The following is an 18,424-nucleotide window of genomic DNA, read 5'->3' on the forward strand; positions in this document are numbered from 1 at the left end:
TATTTTATATCGTAGTTTTAATTAAGACTTTGCCCAGAAATAGAAATACTCACTATTACTTAATATATATGTTTTGGAACCAATATCAGCATCAATACTCTCATCTGTATATACTAATATATAACCATGTCAGTTTGTAAACCTCTATAAAGGTGCATAACAACATGCACAACGTACTGATATATGGCCATGTCAGTTTGTAAACCTGCGCAAGTAACGTACTAGAGTTATATATATATATTCTCGACTGACTAATACCAGACCATGTACATTAGCTCTTATATATAAATTTTATCTATTTTCAACAATTGCGAAACAAGTTATATCAACATTTACTAATCACTCTTGTTGGCCCGGATGCAAGCGCGCGAGGGGTCTTATTGTGGGAGGAAACCGGAGTACCCGGGGAAAACCCACGTGGTCGGGTAAGTAACCCCTTACCTTTTCACGTCCGTTCCGGGAATCGAACCCCGGTCGGCTAGGTGAAAGGCGAGTGCGTTACCACTGCGCCACCCGACCACCCTTGCATTAGCTCTTATTTTGGCCTCATGAAATACTATCACGATACCAATAATCTACTTCAAACATAAACATAAAGAGAAGAAGAAAATATTAGATAATATGGAAAAGGATCGCTGACATATGACTAACACTTAAAAAATGAACGTGGGGGGTACAGTTCTTTTTTTAGATTAGACCAGTTACCCACATACTTAGTGTGAGGACCAGCACAGCTATTCCATTGTATTCGCTAACACATGAAGGCACGTATACCACGATGGCACATACCATGGTGGCACCGCTGTGACATATACCACCCTGTATTTATACTACCTTTATTTCAGAAATTGCTTAAAAGAAGGTAAGAATTAATATCTGCATCATTTGAACAATTTGTTGCTTAAAAGAAGGTAAGAATTAATATCTGCATCATTTGAACAATTTGGCTTTTTACGCATGAACACATTTTCCTGTGTTTTGAAGGAGAGGTTTATACTATTGTAGAATCACCGTACGATACACACCAGCCAATGGATTTGATACATATACAGGTCAATCGATGCGATGGAAATATAGAAACGCAGTAATCACAGGTTTTTGTGTGAGAAGATAATGTTTTAATCACGTGCGTATTAACGGACCTGAGAACGACATCCGATATAACGTTGATTGATTTAGCTTAACCTCTTCTGATCAGCTATTTCACTTGAACACTCATCGAGTTTAACAGTGATGTATCAACGTCCGTTGAAATTTTTCAGTAAAACATATATATGAATTTCATGAGAGGTCTATCTCATCAGAGGTAAGTTTAGCATCATTCTTTGTTATGAACATAGAAAATACAAGGATATGAAAAGGAAATCAATGTCTCCCTCATGTTTTATATTGGTTACTCGTAACAGGTTTCATAAACACATATTTATCTAACGCTTGCGCCTATAAATACTTCAGTTTTGTAGAGGTATATGTCTATCAATACTGTAGTGTTGTGGAGGTATACGCCTATCAATACTGTAGTGTTGTGGAGGTATACGCCTATCAATACTATAGTGTTGTGGAGGTGTACGCCTATCAATACTATAGTGTTGTGGAGGTATACGCCTATCAATACTATAGTGTTGTGGAGGTATACGCCTATCAATACTATAGTGTTGTGGAGGTATACGCCTATCAATACTATAGTGTTGTGGAGGTATACGCCTATCAATACTATAGTGTTGTGGAGGTATACGCCTATCAATACTATAGTGTTGTGGAGGTATACGTCTATCAATACTATAGTGTTGTGGAGGTATACGCCTATCAATACTATAGTGTTGTGGAGGTATACGCCTATCAATACTATAGTGTTGTGGAGGTATACGCCTATCAATACTATAGTGTTGTGGAGGTATACGCCTATCAATACTATAGTGTTTTGGAGGTATACGCCTATCAATACTATAGTGTTGTGGAGGTATACGCCTATCAATACTATAGTGTTGTAGATGTATATGTCTATCAATACTATAGTGTTGTGGAGGTATACGCCTATCAATACTATAGTGTTGTGGAGGTATACGCCTATCAATACTATAGTGTTGTGGAGGTATATGTCTATCAACACTTTAGTTTTGTGGAGGTACACGTCTATTAATATATATTTATTTGATGGATAAGTTGTGACACTCATATTTCAGGGTTTTACTTTTGGCGGACAAATGCATAATTTTTCAAAGAAGGAAATTCAAATTTCAATTGAGATTAATAATTTCGTTTGATTTCCTAAATGAAGTATAATATGTGCCATTGATCATTTGCTCCTTTTACAGATAATCTACCATCAGAACACTATTAGCATCCCAGAAAACAAAGGTCATAACCTTCCCAGCCGTTGGAGCTGTATTTGCCTTCTTTGGCGGGAGTGAAATAGGGTGCTCTTATTGTTTAGAGTATTGTTTGGCCTCTGGGATGAAATTATGGACCCACGTTTCATCCATAATCACAACACTCTTCAGAAAGTTAGCAGAATCTGCATCTGGTACACAGCCTTAAAATTTACTGTCTAATCTCCAGTACATAAAACTAACGTATTATCCCAATTCTAGAATGAGTTAATATAAACTTTATTTTATTCCATAACAACATGCGAATAATACATAGCAAAGTATACAGAGGAATTGGAAATGGAGACAAGTTATACAACTTATATAAATCCTTTTCCATTGAATATCTAAACGAAATCAAGCGTGATGGCGTAATTGGCGAATTGTTTGGAATTGAAATACAGACAGTTAATAAGAACTCACTTTAAAAGCGTATTAGGAATACACAATTATATTTTATTGGATTTTACAGTAAAATAAGACGAGAAGTGATATTGGGGGCCGGGGGAGGGGGAGAAGATTGATGTGCCAAAATACAATATGAAGAGAGGTAAGTAGGTAGTTGCAAAGGATCATTGTATATATAAAAAGAACTTACTAGACAAATCTTTTAGATTGGATGATAAAATTCTGTACACTTGAAAATATTAAAGTATTTTCATCATCTGTAAGATCTAGAATGAGTTGAGTCTAATAGTGACGTATTTATCGCAATATCAACGGAATCGTACAAAGCCTAAGATCTGCACAATTTTGTTTTTAAAAAGAAAGTCTATCATGTCTTCTTTGCAAATTATGACGCTCCATTTCAACCATTGATGATTTAGAGGCTCCGCCCACTTTCCCGTCAATCATTCGATAGATTCGGGTTAGGATGTAGTTGGAGGCATATGGAATTTTTTAACTGGATTAGCTGTCTAAGTCTTTGTTTTATTTCTTTTTACACTACCGAAATTCCTCATGTCTATCTCAAACCTGCACGATATCTGTTCACTTCAGTAGGTTTCTTTTAAGTTAAGTTGAGGATTTATGAATCATTCTGTGAAGAATAATCCGGTTAAGGTAGGAGACAGGCGGCCATATTGGATTTCGGATAGTAAAGCTTCTGATCCCTATTTCTGAAAAAGTACTGAATGGATCTCTCTCAAATTCTACATGTAGATTCCTTTGAGCACTAGTTGTGCCTGTTCGATTTTGGTACTGATTACAAAAATACAAAACTTGTACAACTTAAAAAGACAATATAAAACTTTTAAAACTGAGAAAGACAATATAAAACTTAGGGAGACAATCAAAACTGAGAAAGACAATATAAAACTTAGGGAGACAATCAAAACTGAGAAAGACAATATAAAACTTAGGGAGACAATCAAAACTGAGAAAGACAATATAAAACTTAGGGAGACAATCAAAACTTAGAAAGACAATATAAAACTTATAAAACTTAGAAAGACAGTCAAAACTTATAAAGACAATATAAAACTTAGAAAGACAAAAAAAACTTAGAAAGGCAATTGTTATCACAAGTACAAGCGGCATTACAAGTGTTACCCACCTCAATTTCAAAACTTCAATACACCACGTTTTTCACACAATGTTACATGAACTGGACTAGGAGTAAGCATAAGTTTAAAGATCCATTTGTTCGTAATATAATGGAAATGAATACTGTACATTTGTTAAAACTATTGGTGTAGGTTATTCCCTTATTTTCAGCATGGATGGTAGTTCTTGATTGTAAAATGCAAAATCATTCAGATACAACAAGAAAATCTATATCTGTTCACAAAAGCTTAATTCACACTCAAAGTTGATGAAACGAGACAAACTGAGAAGGCCTCATAACCGAACTGAAGATCCTTGAAAACAGTACAGAGATAATCAGATAACCAAAGATGTATCGGAAGTGCAAGTGCCGTGTAAATCGTGGTCCATCTAAGCAAGTCATGTCACGTTCTGAAATGAGAACCAGGTTCAATACCATCAAAGTCATCAATGATAATACTATTGAGCATCTGACACGCCTAACATATTGATAAATGTATTTCCCTATGAGATCACGATGATGACATTTCATTAAAGATGGGGAAATGTGCGTTTGCTTGCGTGTTAAGATGAAAAATGCTTTGGAAAAAATACCTCTTTCTAAAACTTTTAAGATTTCTCAGGGTTGAATTATTGAATACGGCTGCAGCGTTATAATGCACCCTAACAAAAGGTAACGAGAAAACGTTTGCAATTCAATGCATATTGAAATGGTGAATACAGGCTTTTGGACAATCTCGTTTTCATCGGAAACTCGAAGTGTTTTGGACAAACTCCTCTAAACATCTTCGTGCATGATCTCCTTTGTTGGTAAGTTTATTTCGATTTTCTTTTTAACACGCAAACTCTCGAAACATTTCTCAGCTGCTGTTGTAAAGCTGACATTTATGGGAAATTTCCTTTTTTAGCCGCCTCTTTCTCCATATTTCTTGAGTGTATTGACACTATTTGGACAGCTTCTTTTTCCTGGTCTTTTTTGTCTGGGGAGAAAATAAAAGATCCACTGTCGCCCATTTCAGCAAACAAATTGACATTAACTCCCTGAACAAGGTATCCACGCTTTTCGCTCCATAACGGTACAGGATCATTGGAGTTTCTAACAAAAAAGTTGTTACTTATGATGTAACCCTCTGTTAGGTCAATTTCAGCGCCTCTTTTGTAGACAACATCGTCTATTTTCATTTCTTGCCTCAATGGTACACAATTGAAAAGTTTTTCGTTTTCATCATAAAAATTGAATGAATACTTCGTGGTCAGTGCCTTTATAACAGCGATGTCAGGTGGATTCTGGCTGGCGATGTATTGCCCAACCAAAAAACCCTCTGCATTGTCTCCTTCTTCGAAGTAATGCCCACTCGTTAGGCCCACTACAATCTCCGCACCAGTGTTATCTTTGACATTTACCACCATTCCAAGTGTTCCAGTCTTGGGACAACGTTTGTTTGTTCCAGTTATGTGCTTACTGTTGTTAGTCTGTCTCCCTACTTCATATAGGTAGGTTTAATAATTGTTTTTGATGTAAATTCGACCTTTGGTGCTTTGTAATCAGGGCTGCATGCTTTCTTCACACAGTTTACAATAGCTCGTCGTGTAGTGAAAGACTCGTCAACTAGTACCAGTATGCCAGTTGAAAGTAAACCGAAAGCCAGCACGCCATCCAACCTGTAAGGAAAGATATAATTTTTTTCCTGATTCCGTTTCTGCAGAACTGAATATGGCTTTCAATATTTTGACATACAATATATCACTCAGCAATATTGCTGTCATGATATCTTGAGATCATTTAAAGTCTCACCACTGAATTCAATACGTACCTGACTTGATACTAGAGAACTGATTGTTCCTCGTAAGAAGGATGAAATATTTCCGAATTCGCTGCAGTTCATTTTTTTTAAATTTTGCAATGCCAAAGAGACTGTAGTTCGGGTCAATCTGCAGCTGTTCCATGATAAATTATCCATAGACACAGAACATTTGGACTTCAGATTTAAAAAGACGCATAAGCGAGTAGTTGATTGAAAAACAAATTCAGCACGATACTCTAATACTCTTCAGTGATACAACGGGTCTGAAGTTTGAAATCAATATATATTAGGTCACTGAAATAAATGAAAATTTACCAAAAGAGGTGTCAAAACCTAGATGGGTCGGTGCATGAATCCAATAACTCAATGTTTTTCGTTATTTTCATATAGCTGATAATCCCAGAAGAACGTTATGAACATGTGTAAAATGACAAAAAAAGTTCATGCAAGCTCAATTATATTCGAACGACAATCATAGTGTTTTTCTTTCTTGCAATATAGGTACCTTTGTAGTTGAAACTGAATTCATAATATAAAAGATTAGGTTGATAAAGCGTCTCCATCTCTGTTGCATTAATCAATTAAAGAAATAGCTTGATATCAGCACGATCTTAGTCACTGATCGACTCATTTTTTTAATGCAGTAGCGACATTTTCAGGAATTGAGTCCGATATCGATGGCTTCAATGTGATTTTCCTATTCAGCAAAGCATTTGCTGATTTCACAGCTTGTTCAACCAATCTTTGTTCATTCAAAGAAAGAGTCGATTTTGTCTGTCGTAACTTGTCCAATATTTTCCCCGCATATGAGAAAGGGATAGAGAAAGCAAATCTGTTAGACCTTTCCGTATGCCTTAAATGTCATATCGGTTTCCATGACACTGGCACTACTTTTTGGTGGCGGTGCTTTTGCAGGTTGCGTCAAAACACGAAGCCTAAATTCTGTCTGAAAAGCAAACATACAAGATAATACATTTTAACAGAGTTGCATGCGAATCGAAACGAATATGTTCGGAAGAAGACATGAAGAGTTATAAGTCTGACGATACGACAGTGATAAGTGATTGTTTACAAGATAAATAAGTATATAACATATTTTTATACAATTACGATTATTGGTTAAAGTAAACCAAACAGTATATAGAAAATACATGGTCAGTGTCTTAAAATATAAGCTGTCTTTTGGTGAGGACAAAGAAAAGCGAAAGTGGTGAGCCTCTGGTGAGCCACTTTTGTCTTTCTGTCCCGAGCCAAAATACAACTTATATTTTAAGACACTGACCATGTATTCTATTTATCCTGCAACATTGATTAAAAATCAGACTATTGAAAGAAACAGATTTGTTGTTCAATCTGTGTTTACCTGACAACGATGCGCTAAATTTTACCTGGTGATGTTGGACGCCAAAATAATTGCTCCACGTGGAAACATGGTTCCAAACTTCATCGGATAAAGAAGCGAGATTAAGAACTATCATTAATCAATTTGTTAATAATAACATGTAAAATTTTTAACAACTATTGATATTTCTAAACGTAATATTTAAGTAAATTCAGAGAGTAATTCTATCGAATTACCGCACGTGCTAAATACAACTGTTTTCCGTCACTGCCGAATACAGCAAAACAATATGTGGCAGGTGTATTCCGACTACGGCAGTGCCAGTTGCAGGATAAAAAATATATTTACATATGTTTATCCACATACACAACACGACAAAATGAAAAATAGTATTTTTTTCTCAGCGGAATAGTAAATACGAAAAATACACGACGTATAATTTGTTCAATTATGAAATTCTCTCATCCATCATCAATATGAGTTATGAGAAACCTGAATTGAGGTTCACAACGCTATAATTTCAGATAAGTTATTCAAACTCAGCTTACCCTGACATCTAATTTGACACCAAACACCAAGCAACACCAACTTCCTTTGGCCTCCTGTATCATGTGTGTTCGACGAAGAACTGAAGAAATACAAAAAAGATTAATCTGCGTTACACTATCAAATAAGCCATATACTTAAAAGATTAATTATTCTTTCCTCTATTAGTCCCTGCATCTTTGCCCTCAGGGGATGAGACCAATATTTTGGAACACCATACGCTGCACACCGCTTCCCTCCTCAATAGGAAGCCATTTTAGCGGATTTAATTCACCGACTCCTCGTTCACTACCTTAAATATTGCGAAGATGTGAAGTACTTTCACGTAAATAAACAAAGAAATTACTCCGGAAAATCCCAAAATAGATCACAATCACATGTAGCACAGTAAAGACAATATGGCTGCATCAGCAAAAGCGTTGAACCTATGACGTCACATGTTGGGTGCCCGAAAACGAGGTCAACGCCTCTCAGCCAAAGGTGTGCTTTTCAGAAAAGTCGCAATTTCTCAGTAACGAAACATTCCACGGCATTCGCATTTTCGGCAATGTGTATTTTATGTGCAGAACTATTTTTTAAGGTCAACATAGCTTACCTCTCAGGGTAGACTTAAAGTCAATTCTTCAAACTTGAGTATGCTAATATACAAATACAATGTCCTATACCTATTGCTAATGAAAAGAAGAGCTTTAAAGTTTACAAAATAGTTGACACAAGTCACCCTGAAAGAGGTCAATCACTTGAAAAAACTAATAAATAAATAAATAAATAGATAAATAAATAAATACGTAGCCATCTAACAAAAAATATTTTCCAGAATCAATATCTACTTTGAATGTTCAGTAAGTTCAGTATTAAAACTCCGAGAGTATGTTAAGTACTTGACACCACAGTTAGCTAGGTGCTGTGACATCGACAGTAAGTTTAGTCATGTGACATCAACAGTAAATTTAGTCATGTGATATCGACAGTAAGTTTAGTCATGTGATATCGACAATAAGTTTAGTCATGTGACATCGCCAGTAAATTCAGTCATGTGATATCGACAGTAAGTTTAGTCATGTGATATCGACAGTAAGTTTAGTAATGTGATATCGACAGTAAGTTTAGTCATGTGATATCGACAGTAAGTTTAGTAATGTGATATCGACAGTAAGTTTAGTAATTTGACATCGACAGTAAGTTTAGTAATGTGACAACGACAGTAAGTTTAGTCATGTGATATCGACAGTAAGTTTAGTCATGTGATATCGACAGTAAGTTTAGTAATGTGATATCGACAGTAAGTTTAGTCATGTGATATCGACAGTAAGTTAACTCAAGTGACATCGACAGTAAGTTTAGTAATGTGATATCGACAGTAAATTTAGTCATGTGACGTCTACAGTAAGTTAAGGCATTTGACATCGACAGTAGGTTTAGTCATGTGATATTGACAGTAGGTTTAGTCATGTGATATCGACAGTAAGTTTAGTAATGTGATATCGACAGTAGGTTTAGTAATGTGATATCGACAGTAAGTTTAGTCATGTGATATCGACAGTAAGTTTAGTAATGTGACATCGACAGTAAGTTTAGTAATGACATCTACAGTAAGTTTAGTCATGTGACATCGACAGTAAGTTTAGTCATGTGATATCGACAGTAAGTTTAGTCATGTGATATCGACAGTAAGTTTAGTCATGTGACATCGACAGTAAGTTTAGTCATGTGATATCGACAGTAAGTTTAGTCATGTGATATCGACAGTAAGTTTAGTCATGTGACATCGACAGTAAGTTTAGTCATGTGATATCGACAGTAAGTTTAGTCATGTGACATCGACAGTAAGTTTAGTAATGTGACGTCGACAGTAAGTTTAAATTTGACATCTGCAGCTCATTTAGCATTGTGACACCTACAACAAATCTTAAACAGTGACACTTATAGTAAGTTAAGTATTGCATCATCTATAGTTAACTAAGTGCTTTAGTGATAGCCACAATATGTTTAGTACTGTTTTACCTAAAGTTAATGTTTGTACTCTGACGTCTACATTTAGTTGAATTTTTGACAGCTTTAGTTGGTTTTGTACTGTGAAACCCATGGTAAGTTTAGCTCTGTGACATTTTGAGTCATTTTTGTAATGTGGTTTCCGGTAATTTAAATTTTTGTTAAGTACTGTGATAGCTACAGTTAGTATTGTATAGTGACGTCTGAAGTATATATTTTTTTGTTATTTTAAAGCAGCATTCAGCTGCTTATGTATTATTTTTTACAGCTAGATAGTATTCAGAAGCACTTGCTTAAAAAATAGTGTGGCAAAGTCCATTCCTCAACACCAGGGGGTATTTCTAACGCTGAAAAAAACATTCAAAACATTCACCAATCGATAACGGTTAAAATGATCAATTAATAGCAATTAATATCCTTTATATCCGCATTTCCGAGTGTGAAGTATTCCATCTCTTTAAAGGTTTTTAATCAGGACTTAAAAAGTTCTCGGATGAAATTAAATTAACAAGTTCACTAAGCCTAGATCAATGGAGCAGTGAATGAGACTTCGAAAACAGAAAATAAATATGGACCTCAAAACATATGATTGATAAATTAAAGCTGCAGCGTATCAAAACGCATGTTACCTGGGCGCCATAGCGGAAATATTTGTGACATTCCCACAAAGTTTAAGTGTTCATAATTGATTCCGGATGTATACATATCATGAAGAATGCTGACTGATTCCGACCAATCCGCTAACGCGACAACGCGGTAAAACGATGTGTTGTTGGAATATTCTTATCGCATTTTCACGTTGTCGTACTGTCGTATTGTTACAATGCTGCGTATATTTATCACACTGTCACTTTGTCGTACTGGCGAGTTGTTACATTGCCGTGTATATTTGTCACACGAATTATAACCTTGTCGTACTGTCGTACTGGCGAGTTGTTACATTCGAATTATTACATTGCCTGTTACATTGTATATTTATCACACTATCACCTTGTCGTACGAATTGTCACATTGCCATGACCTTGTCGTACTTGTTACATTGCCGTGTATATCTATCACACTATCACCTTGTCGTACTGTTACATTGCCGTGTATATTTGTCACACTATTACCTTGTCGTACTGTCGAATTGTCACATTGCCGTGTATATTTATCACACTATCACCTTGTCGTACTGTCGTATTGATAAATTGTTGCGTAAATTTAGTCAAATTATTTTTAATCATATCTTGTTGTAATTATATGCATTAAAGAATATGTAGAATAATTATTTCCATTTTTTTCAACTTTGTCTTTATCACCTTGTAGCATCCATGTGACAAACACAGAATAATGATATGTATGGACGGGAATACATGTCGTTAAGATGGAATTTAACAATAAGAAGTTTACCTAGACCTTGTGGAACTTGACAAGAAGATAGTTGAACACTGGTACCCTATTTTGTATATTGAAATTTGACCCCTTTCGGAAACCGGAATTTCATGTTTTTCCTGATAACAATATATGAGAAAGTTTCTTTGTTTGTTAATCTCTATAACATATCCCAAGACGAAATTTCTATTTTAAAACGTTAAGGAAGTATAACTACATCAAAATAAATAAAACAATTTTTAAGGTTCAAATATATTTGACTCCTGTGACCTTAAACATGAATCAAGGTCGTTCATATAAACAAACTTTATTTTCCACTACTTGAGTATGATATTGACCAAATATCATGACCTTAGGCCTTTCGGTATTTGAGAAGAAGATTTCTTAATTTTATGTCACAAAATTGAACCCTTGAACTTTGACGCCTACAGAAAACCGGAAGTTGACGTATGACGGTGTATTTTTTGTCCAGTTTGGTAGTACTTTATCCGAGCATGCTACATAGAGCCCTACACGTTTTGGTTATTGGAAAACATTATTTTAATAAATTTAACTTAATTGACCCCAGTGACCTTGAACATAGGTCAAGGTCGTTCATATTAACAAACCAAATTCTCAACCACTTGAGTATGACTTGGACCAAATATTATGACCTTAGGCCTTTTGGTTTTTGAGAAGAAGATTTTTTAATTTTGTATCTCAAAATCGCACTTTTTTAAATTTGCTCCCTACCGGGAACCGGAAGTTGTCGTTTTATAGAAAACGTTTCATGAGAAATGTTATTTATATCTAATTCTACATCACATATCCAAAGTTGAATTCAGTACATGGAGCCGTTCATGAGATCCTGACATCATGGCGGCCATTTTGTTTTTTCAGCCTGGTTCACAATCTCACCAATTACTAAAATAAATATGGGGAATCTTTTTCATACCAATTAAATCAGATATTTATCAAAGATTTTGGGATAATTCAAGTTCAAACTTTTTGTCGGCATTTCAAAAGATCAAAGAAAATTTTCAAAATGGCGTAAAACGGTAACGAAAAACGTTACGCAAAAAGTGAAGATATCAACTTCATCAGATAATCATTCTGCATTGATTTATGGAAGAATGAACATTTTTTAAAATTTGTGACCTTTGACCCAGCAGCGAGCTTTTTTATTCGACACATTTTCTGATAATATGTCATGAGAAAAATTTAGATAAGGAAATTTTCTACAAATAATATAATTGCACAAACTCTCCACAATGAATGGTTTTTAAGTTACAACAGTTTTAATGTTTTTACTTTATGACGTCATGGCAGCCATATTGGATGTTTGACATATTTGAAAATGTTCCTGTAACACCTTCAGACCTTCATTAAAAACATACAAACAAAACTATCAACCTTTCTTTTACTCATTTAAAGACAGAGACTCCACAAAATACGGAAGAATAATAGAAGAATAAGAAACTTAACAAAAACAAAAGGTCTTTTCACTTTTGGGTGAAAAGCCCTAAAAATATATTTATATATATGGACGTTTAACCCCATGTTTTGAGGGGCACATAATTAGATTAGGCCATGCCATTAAAAACCACACAACTGTTTTCCGCGAAATGTGCAAATGAGGACATCCATCATCGATAATCTCAGCTGTAACGGTCATGTAAATCAGAAACTGTTCTGATAGTTAAGCGCCTAAACTGATATGAAAGGGAAGGAACAGACGAACTGCAGCACCGTCGTCCGTATGAGACTTTTAACCGTGTCCACGTGTGCAGCACCGTTGTTCGGATGAGACATTATACCGTGTCTACGTGTACAGAATTACCTAAGCTGACAGGGTCTACAGAGCTGAAAAACTGATATGAAGGTGAAGGAGCAGACGAACTGCAGCACCGTTATTCGGATGATACGGTAAACCATTTCCACGTGTGCAGCACCGTTGTTCGGATGATACGGTAAACCATTTCCACGTGTGCAGCATCGTTGTTCGGATGATACGGTAAACCATTTCCACGTGTGCAGCACCGTTGTTCGGATGATACGGTAAACCATTTCCATGTGTGCAGCACCGTTGTTCGGATGAGAGGTCGAACCGTCACAATGTGTACAGTCACCCAAGCTGACAGGGTCATCCCAGCTACATAAACTGAAGGTGGAGAAACAGGTCGTTCAGATGGCATGTAGAACTCGGACACCGTATAAAGAGATTTGTTAGATAACTTGAGTTCAGATTTCTTCTTTGTTTCAACTTCAGCAAATATTAATCAGAAAAAACAAAACAACAATATATCTTCAAGGTAAAGTTTAGAGATGGGAGGGTGTTGCTTCTTCTGTAATGAAGATGGAAGCAAGAAGGAACTTAGTGTAGCAAGCACTGATGGGATACAGACAGTCATTGAATCAAGTAAACGGAGATGTGATTTTCTCCATGATGATTTCGAAACTAGACTTTCCGCAGACAAACTTAGAGGTCCTTTGTTATAGATACTGTGTATCTACATATACATCCAAAAACTCACTCGAAGTAGAGACATTGATTGGGGCAGTGAGTGATCTGCATGCAGCCAATGGTACACACTACATAGACTGCTACAAGAAGTTTTGTTCATCTCGGTCAGTGAAGTCAGCTTCAGCAGCATCTAGTAGCAGTCAAGAGGAGGTGGATGTGACTTTTGAAATGACAGTCAATGTACTGAGAGCAAAATCATCGCGATTGTTGAATTCCATCGAATTATACGACCCATACCAGTCAAATGGCGGAGAAGGCATCAGCTGCTGAACTTTAGTCTCCAGGTTTTTAGAATACTTTGGTTCGGATCTTCTCGTGCTGAGTGATACAGGTGTTGCTAGTCTTCTTGTGTTTCGAAGTAAAGCATCAAGTTGGTTGGGGCTAGTGCCGAGCAGTGATGAAGATGATGTTGAGATAGGACTGGGAAAATTGCCAACCAGATTGCCCATGATGTAAAGGAATCATTATTTGATGAAAAGAAGTATCATGCCAGAGTCAATATGGACATTGCCCTGGACTGTGTCAGTGCCACTTTGTTATCTTGCTGTCAAAGCTTCCCACAAAGTTGGACCACACTTTACCAGCCGCTCTCATCGGAAACATTGTTACAAATGCCATAAGCGTAGATTAACAACCCTCCAGATTGAAATTGACTTGTCTTACAATGGAAGGACCAAGCGCTGAACGAACTACTATAGACATTGGGGCCACTGTAAATGAACATAGACACTTGCTTTCACAACTGCCAGTCGCTCATGCCCTTTTAGGCTGTGATACTGTCGCTCAGTGCTTCGGAATAAGAAAAAGTCCAGCCGTCAAAGTTCTCAGGAGTAGTATAGCGCTGCAGAAATTGGGTGTATTATCTGAGGATATGGTTGACATTGGAAAGAAGTCAAGGTCATTCATTTGAACAAACTTGGTAGCCCTTTATACCAGCATGCTACTGACTAAATGTCATGACCCTGGTTCATTTCGTTATTAAGAAGAAGTTGTTTAAATACCTTTAATACATTTGACCCTGTGGCCTTGGAAATAAGTCAAAGTCATTCATTTGAAAAAAGTTAGTAACCCTTCATCCAAGCATGCCACTTGCCGTATATCATGACCTGGGATTATTTTAATGAAAAGAAATTGTTTAAAGAATTCAACACATTTGCCCCCTATGACCTTGAAAATAGATCAAGGTCATTCATTTGGACAAACATGGTAACCCTTCATCCCAGCATACTACTTGCTATTATTCAAATTGTTTACCATGGACGATGCTGGACCTAAATATATTTCTTAAAATGTATTCAACGTTTTCTGTTTTTTGGTAACGGTTTGATTTTAGAGAGTAGTTTAAAGCTAAAAAAATATTTTTTGCATATGACTCTTTTTTTCCCCGGGATAACAGACCTTCCCTTTTATTTTCGTGGCAACATTTTTAAAAAGAAATCTTCGTCTTTCATTTAAGAAAGACATAATGTGAAAATGGTAGGTTTTCTTTAATGAGTTAATGAGCTACATAGCGACCAAAAAATAAAAATGTTCTGAAATGACTTAACACCTTTATTTGACCATCTTCAAGTATTAAATTTTTAGGTCTTTATGGTTTGAGAGAGACATTTATTTTTGAGGATAATTTTCCTGTTAAAACAAGAGATCCTAGAGGAATATGGATCCATTGTTTGATTTTTACATTATTTCTAAAAGTTGGATATTTTCCATTCTTTTCTCTTCGTTTGTCCTCTTCATGATACAAAATTTGATCATTCAGTTGCAGAAATAATGATACTAATGTCTAACTGCCATATCCAAGATGGTCACCTCTCGGCCATTTTGTTATTCTGATCAATCTCAAAATCAAAGATACAACTAGGGACCAAGGGGAATCTATATGAGATCCAGCAGAAAGAAACATTTTATAAGAGTGATAACTTTCTTTGTCAAAAGCAAAGACGGCAACCTGTCCATCAGTTTCTTTAAACGACTGGTCAGTCCCGAATACAACATGCACAACTAGGGACCAAGGGGAACCTACATATGAAATAAGAGAGATCCGTCCACTGCTTCTTGATAAGTAGCGACAAAAAAAAAATTTCAGACGGACGAAAAAATGTAGACACTATCTCTTGGTGGGCTACATAGAGAAGGTTTTGGTGATTTTAAAGTGTGCAATTTTGATCCAAATAGCCAGTTTTCTACGAACAAGAAACAAGCAGGATTCTTTTTTCAGGTCTGAAAAATCTGGGAGACTGGTGAACCAAGTTGGAATTCACGAATTTGAAATTTGTGGCGGTAATTCATGAAAAAGTGACTTGAAATCTAGCCAAGACTTCCAGAGTAACATTCAAGATAATTACCATAGCAAACATAGAACATTTCTTGATTTTTATTAACAGAACCATGCAGACAACTACACTGTCCAACAAGAGGCCCAAGGGGCCTAAACGGTCACCTGAGGAATATATGTCAATAATCTGGGGATTTTAAAATGTTGCAAAAATGTAACATTTGTGCAGGACCATGTGTAAAACATCTGTACCAAGTTTGAACATGATCCACCCAGTGGTTCTTGAGAGGAAGTCCAAAATGTCTTAGCCAAACAGAGGTCAGGGCGGCCATCTTGGATTTTGAAGGGGCCTTAACGGTTACCTGAGGAATATATGTCAATAATCTGGGGATTTTAAAATGTTGCAAAAATGTAACAACACTTGCCAGGACCTTGTGTAGAACATTCGTATCAAATTTAGACATGATCAACCCAGTAGTTAATCTGACTGTTGGTTCATGAGAAGATTTTTTAAAGATTTACCTAATTATACACCCTTTTTTCCTCCTCCTGGGGCCCCTATCAGGACCACGCCCTTTTTCTTCACAAACTTGAATCGGCTCTCCCATGGAGATGCTTTGTGCCAAGTTTGGTCAAAATCCATTCATTGGTTTTTGAGAAGTCATTTAATGAAGGTTTTTACATATGACCCCTTTTACACCCCTTATGGACACCAAAGGGAACATAATCACTTTTTCAACATAATTTCATATGTCCTTCTCTAAGGGATGCTTTCTACCAAATTTTGTTGAAATCGGTCAAAGTTAAATTTTTGACCCTTTTGAGCGCCCTCTAGTGGAGCCGTTTTTGACCCGATTTTTTTTTAATTCGCAAACTATGTAGACCTTGCCATAAGGACGCTAAACATCAAATATGAATTTAATCTGACTTTTGGTTCATGAGAAGAAGATTTTTAAAGATTTACCTAATTTTACCCCCTTTCCCCCCCTCCTTCGCAAACTTGAAGCAGCTTCCCAAGGGGATGCTTTTTGCAAAGTTTGGTCAAAATCCATTCAGTGGTTCTTGAGAATAAGTCAAATGTGTGAAAAGTTAACGACGCACGACGACAGACAAATCATGATGGCAATAGGTCACCTTGAGCCTTCAGGTGACCTAAAAATATAGTCTTCACATGTTATTTCTTCAAATCATTATATAAAGTGGCTTTTTTCGTAAGTACAAATATAGATATCAAGGTGTAAAACAGGTGAATAACATAGAAGTTTGGAAAGTTTATGTTAGAATTCAGATGTTGATTCCCTGCGGTTATCATAGAGTGTTTCTTTTTTTGTTTTAACTCTTAATTTACCAGACATAAGTGATAATATATCTTTAATGGTAAAATTCATTCTGTCTGTAAAGATCTGAATAAAACAACAAAACTTCAATCTATCTGAATTTTTAATAAAAACATAACAGTAACATTTTTTGAGATAGTAAATCACAATTAGAAATGACTGAACACTGACGGACTGAAACAAATATATACGTAGAAAAAACCAAATTCAAGTGCAATTGTCACTTTTTGACATATCAAGATGATATTTTGCACATTCACAAAAATTGCTACAGCAGCTACATTATAAACTGCAATAAGCAAAATCATATTTTAGTCTAATCATTTCAGCTTGAAAAGCCCTGCAATAAGCTTATTGATAAAATATGTACGATCATAGACAGTAACTTTCTTTCTTCTATCAAAAGTGATAACTATAAAAGAAGAAAACACCACATGCCAAGTAGATGATAGTCATCATATATTTTCTCTCTCCATATTGTCTAAGTCATCATCTATCTTTCTCTCTCTATGTTGACTAAGTCTACATCTTTCTTTCTCTCCATGTTGACTAAGTCTTCATCTTTCTTTCTCTCCATGTTGACTAAGTCTTCATCTATCTTTCTCTCTCTATGTTGACTAAGTCTACATGAATCTTTCTCTTTCCATGTTGACTAAGTCTTCATCTTTCTTTCTCTCTCCATGTTGACTAAGTCTACATCTTTCTTTCTCTCTCTATGTTGACTAAGTCTACATGAATCTTTCTCTCTCCATGTTGACTAAGTCTTCATCTTTCTTTCTCTCTCCATGTTGACTAATTCTACATCTTTCTTTCTCTCTCTATGTTGACTAAGTCTACATCTATCTTTCTCTCTCTATGTTGACTAAGTCTACATGAATCTTTCTCTCTCCATGTTGACTAAGTCTTCATCTTTCTTTCTCTCTCCATGTTGACTATGTCTTCATCTTTCTTTCTCTCTCCATGTTGACGAAGTCTTCATCTTTCTTTCTCTCCATGTTGACTAAATCTACATGTATCTTTCTTTCTCTCCATGTTGACTAAGTCTTCATCTTTCTTTCTCTATGTTGGCGGTGTCTTCATCTTTCTTTCTCTCTCCATGTTGACTAAGTCTTCATCTTTCTTTCTCTCTCTATGTTGACTAAGTCTTCATCTTTCTTTCTCTCTCCATGTTGATCTTTCTCTCTCCATGTTGAGTCTACATCTTTCTTTCTCTCTCATGTTCTTTCTCTCTCTCTCCATGTTGACCAAGTCTACATCTTTCTTTCTCTCTCCATGTTGACTAATTCTACATCTTTCTTTCTCTCTCTATGTTGACTAAGTCTCATCTATCTTCTCT

Source organism: Ylistrum balloti, unplaced genomic scaffold (assembly GCF_031769215.1).
Source record: "Ylistrum balloti isolate Yb309-2 unplaced genomic scaffold, AGI_CSIRO_Ybal_v1 Utg371174, whole genome shotgun sequence".
In the NCBI taxonomy this organism is placed as follows: domain Eukaryota; kingdom Metazoa; phylum Mollusca; class Bivalvia; order Pectinida; family Pectinidae; genus Ylistrum; species Ylistrum balloti.